Genomic DNA, 6000 nt, shown 5'->3' with positions numbered 1-6000 from the left:
ACCTCCAATAATAGAGCAGCATCTCATAATGGACAATGGAGTCAGATACACCTGAGCTTCAATCCTTTTAAGATATCACCACTTTGAACCAATTACTTTACTTCTAAGACTCAGTATTTGCATCTGTAATTTGGAGATAATATCTTCTTCATAGGGAGGTTATGAGAAAACAGACAATTTTGTAGAGGGCATGCACTCTGCCTGACACAGTCGTGATTCTCAATTATTGGTAGACATTATCAAACTAGAAATAAAGGTTCTTATTCATCAGGTACAAGATGTCACAAGTTTTCTAATAACAAAACTCCACCATTAACCTCTGCCTTGGGCCATGAGGGATACAAGATTAAACAGATTAATGTATTTGGAGTATATTACCCTTATTTATGTGTTAATAATGGATATAAAGTAGTCTCTGGCAACCCCCAAGTGAAGATTTTTTTGGATGATTTTTCAACCGCACATGGGTTATTGACTGGTATCAGCTCTCAAGAAAACAAAGGCTTTTCCCCAAAGCCTGGCAGCAGCATCATATTTGCAATACTATTAATCTCTTTAGAGAAAAGAAAAATCTGGTTCTCGTAGAATTGTCTAGAAGTATTCCCTTTAAACTTGCAATCTTTTCAAATTTAGTATTTTACTAACTATGCTAGATATAGTTTTAACATAACCCTTTTAAGAAGAAAGAGATTGATTAATTTGCTGCTGACAAGAGTTCACATTCTTTTTGTTTTTCTCAGAGGATGTATCTGCTTCCTATTCTGAACATGGTTCTTCTTTTACAATCTAATTGCGCTACCCTACACTGCTCTATTATTTTCTGAGTCTGAGCCTACATCTTAAGCCAATCATAGAAGATTCCAGGAAGAGAAGACTCGGACATTGAAGGCTGCACAGATACATAGTACTCTATGTGTGTGTGTGTGTGTGTGTGTGTGTGTGTTTGTAATAAGTATAGCTGCTTCATATTTTGTAAGCATGCAGTTCTGTGCTTTAGGCTTGTCCTCACAATTTCTTGAGATAGGTCAGAATTATTGTCTCCATATGATGTGCGATATTTGTCATCTAATAATAAGTGGCTGAATGATTTAAGCACTTTCTTTGGCTTCAAACTTAACTTTGCTCCTTTCATTGGGTATTGGATATATAGTTAGAATATTTTCCAGATGTATAGACAGATATTTTGAAGAATTCAGGCTTCAAATTCAGGCTCTATTAAGTTTAACTACTAAAATATCACTGTGAGTAGCAATTAAATGTGTCCATGAAACACTATAATTAATGAGATGCAAGTTGAAGCAAATATTACATATGTAGAAGCTAAATACAAAGTAACATCCCCTTTTCTTCAGGTTAACTTCATGGATTAAAGTTTTGTTGCAATGTCATCTCATTCCCTAGAAAATCATCATAGTGGTACCAAATTTAATAATATTCCATCATATTTTGGAGTTAGAAAGTTTTGAGAGATTGAACTTTCTGAAGCATCTGTGTATTTGAGCTTGTTATACAGGGCTGAAGTCTTGATCTTCTGTTTTTTCTCTCTAGACATCAAACCTTTAATTAGGAACTTACCTGATTACTTCCTCTGCTTAGCATAGAAAAACCTTACTGCAAAGTTTAGTATGAGAGACAAATCATACCTCACAACAGAACCATCAACCTAAATATTACAGAAGGCAAAATTGTTCAAACTCATGTTAAGTTCTCTTCTGAATATTGATCTAATCTATTATACTTCTAGAATCATTGGTAATATACTAAACATGCAAACACTGAACATTTATTCAAATAAGAACCTAACATTTCCTACAAGAATGTTATTGGAAACTTTCATACATCAGAAATATAATCTCAATGTCATCATTTTACAAGTGAATAGAAGTGTTCAGAGAGGTGGTTTTAACTTTGTTGAGGTCACATAGCTGATAAGCTGAAGGTTAGAATTTCAAATCTAGGACTTCTAACTTCAAGGACAAATTTATCCAGTTATACTATATTTGACTCTTAAAATACTATAAGATTTAATAGAATTTTGTAAAAATTGTGTTTTATTCATTAGTCTTGGTCTTCCCTCTGCCCTGTGGTTAAAACCGATGATCCATTTATTTAGTAAGCTCCTCCAAGGGCAGGGATCAGGTCTTCTCTCCCTCTGTATATTCTCAGCAGCTAGTACAGTGTTCTTCTGCATGAGTAGGCATCCAATAAGTGTTGATTCAGACAGAGATCATTCTTTAAACCAAATATATGCCAAACTCAGATTGTTGTCCCCACAGAACGTGTCTAATTTTCCCAGAAATAGAAATTCTCATTCAATCTATTACAAGGTTTTCTGTTTCTGTTTTATTTTAATGTGTTAGGTTTCTTTTTTTCTTTTTAACTATCACACCAGGAAATTCTTTGACAGAATATATTGGACTTCCCCTAAGAAAAACTGACACTAGCCATGAAAATTTTCCTATGATCACATTACAATATTGTTCTTTCTTTACATTTTGAGATTAAATTAAGAAAGTATTAATAAAGCTACAGTAAAGCTTATAGCAGCATGATGAATATTCAAGAATGTTTATTCTTTGCACTATACTATTCTATATAATGTGGTATCCTTTGTACTGACGTCTACAAAATTAGAAAGTTAAAACTCACAATAACTTTTACAGAGAAAAATCGAAGCACTACAATTGACAAGGTAATCTTTACTTTTACAAAATATACTCATGATATAAATCCTCTACAATATTACTTTAGATTAATAGTAATAAATCCCTAAGAAGCTGTTAACACAGGTTAGTCTAACATTTACTTGAAAATATCATAGCTTCTGATAATTAGAAAAGAATTCAGTTCATGCATGAACTGCTAGGTGCAAATGAATTCCATTTTGTTTGAGCAACAGTGGAAAATCTTACTGGTGGTGTGTGGAGATTGTATTTTTTCTATAATTCAGAGGAATGATATATATTCTTAAAAGTAGCTCATTCACAATATTTTCTTCTCATAGGTGTTACCCATATACTGTTGTATCTGTTTATCTGAAAATATATATGTACACACACATATATATGCATATGCAGAGTTGATGACATCCATCAAAGAAACCATAACACCTTATTCAAATAAAGACCAGAAATATATACACCGGCAACAGGTAGGCTCTTTAAAATAGTATCTCCATGATTATGTAGTGTCTTTTGTTTATATTATGTTTCCTTATATGAACTGTGCACGTTATTTTTAAGAAACCAGGCAGAGTAGTTACCATTCACTTAGAACCACAAATATTTCTGAATCTGTTACTTTCCTCATAGGTCGCTTTTCATTTGTACTATGATTTTGTTCCATAATTTTCAAATATATATATTCATATTTATGTGATATATCCAAATAAAATTATTGTGTACATTTAATAGTCATTTATTCGTTCATTCATTTTGCTTACCCAACAAATATGTATTGTCACTTGTAATGTGCCAGGTACCTCTTAAGACCCTAGAGAGTTATGACAGGAAACCAAACAGACAAAACAATTCCTTTCCTGATGGAACTTAGATCAAACTGAAGAGACAGCACAAAATAAAATGATCAATTTCCACTTGTGATGAGTTTTGCAAGGGAAAAATACATTTGCAATAAGAGTATATATAAATATAGTTTAAACCTGAAGCATAGAGTCTCTTTAAATTAAAACAAAAATTCAATAATGGTTTGGTTTGCAAGCCGAGAAATGTTGTGTAACTTTCGGTGGTATTTTGTGCACTGCTAGAGCACACATTTCGTTTTTGTGTGGGGATTGTTTGGGGTTTACTGTCTCACATCCCTGACAAATTTTTAGATATTAAAAAAACAACCACATAATATCACAGCTTAGAAATTATAAATATGACTTTTCAATCCTTCCTTTTTTTTCTGTAGAAAAAGAAATGTGAGCCTTTTGATTCATACCTATTTTCTTATAGGCTGATCAAATTCATACAAAAAAAATAAAAATAATCATGTAGATATTTAAATTTATCAATTCTACCATAACTCAAATTAGAAAAACTTCAGAGTTCTGAATTTTAAATTATTGTCAAAGTCATTAATTAAATGTAAACATACTCTGTGGAAGTTCCACTGGAGAATATTTCTGTGCTCCCATATTTTATACACGTGGAATTTAATGGGAGATTTGTGGTGTATTTATGATCAGTATGTAAACAAGAACAAGCAAATTGTGAAAAATAATGCTGCTTATTGAATGTTAAAACGTGTTAATAACTTTTAAATTTCACAATAATTATCATTGACCAACTGCAACACACCAGGCCTTACGATGAGACTTCACATAATAGGGTTAACAGATATTTGCCATTATTTTCTCTTGTAATATTTGTCTATAAATCATACATCACAAGATAATTCTATATGAATTTAACTGTGCTTTTTAAATATCCATCTCCTGCTCTGACAGTAAATTCTGTGAATGCAAAATGCAGATCCACTCAATGCACAGTACTTGGAAGATAGTATACGTTCAATTGCTATCTTGTGAATAAATAAATGAGTGAATAGATGAATAAAATGAAATGTGGGCTAACAGAGTAATAGTGGCTATTTCCCTTTTATCAATGAATTTCAAAATCAGGTGCCATTTATTGCATAATTCTTGTATGCCAGGTTTTGAACTTAGCTTGGAGTGATTGTGTACATGTTATTGGATGTGCACAAATTTAAAATTTTGATCTCTTCATGGTGGTTTATAAGTCATTATGAAATGTCCCTTTTTATCTCCATGTTGCCTTCCTTTAAGTTTTCTTTTTCTGAAATTACTCTAAATGTTCTGCTACCAGTGTTTGCTATTTTTTTCCATCTCATCACTCACTCAATCTCTATCTTTATAATTAACATGTCTTTTATAAGCATTAAATCCTTGGGTTTTTATTTATCTATTATGACAATGTTTGTCTTTTATTTGGAGTATTCAATCCATTTACCAAAAATCATTAATGTATTTGCATTTATATCAGTCATCCTACTATTTGTTTTCCGTTTTTCACATCTATTTTACCCACTTTCTTATCTGGTTCCTTGCTTTCCTTTGTATAACACAAGGTATTATAACATTTTTGCTTTTCCTCTACTAACATGTTAATTACATTCTTTTTATTATTATTTTAATGTTTATCCCAAATATTAAACCATGCATTTGTAACTCATTAACATTTTGAAATATTATTATTTTTACTACTCTGCCAGTAATGCTAGAACCTCAGAATACTTTAACTCTGCTTACTTCCTTTCTATGTTTTGCATTACTGAGATCAGGGTTTTGGGATTTTTTTTGTTTGTTTTGTTTTGGTTTGGTTTTTTGTTTTCTCATATGTTTTAAACTCCAGGAGATAGTATGATTATTGTTTTGTACAGTCAATATTTATTATGTCTCACACTGCACTGTTTCCCTCGGGGATCATTGTTCTTTGGCCTAAGGGAGTTCTTTTAATATTTCTTGTAAAGAAGAGCTACTAGTGATTTCTCTTAGCTGTGATTTGTCTGAACGTGTCTTTATTTTGCCCTAATTTTTAAACTATTTTCTCCAACTGTATAATGTTATGTTGGTGGTTGTTGGATTCAGTATTTTAAATATATCATTTTTTCCCCAACTTCCATTGTTTTGGGTGAGAGGTCAACTCTCAGTCTTATTATTTCTCATTTTTCTTTGGCTTTATCTCTTTCTTGTCTTTATGCTTCAGTAATTTGACTATGGTAGGCATGATGTTTTTGTATTTATCCTGCTTATCATCTATGGGTATATATCTTTCCTCGTTTTGAAAAATCTTTGATCAACTTTTCAAATGGTTGATTTTGTCTCATTCTGTCTTTCTGAGACATCATCAATATTCAAGCTAGAATAATTGACTGAGTCATTTATAGGTATTATGCTCTCACCTCTTTCATTTTTTTCTCTCTGTTTTCAGTTTACAAATTTTTTATTGACCCATCTTCAAATCTAACAATCCT

Source organism: Balaenoptera acutorostrata, chromosome 17, assembly GCF_949987535.1.
Source record: "Balaenoptera acutorostrata chromosome 17, mBalAcu1.1, whole genome shotgun sequence".
NCBI lineage: Eukaryota > Metazoa > Chordata > Mammalia > Artiodactyla > Balaenopteridae > Balaenoptera > Balaenoptera acutorostrata.
This window is presented reverse-complemented; position numbering follows the sequence as displayed.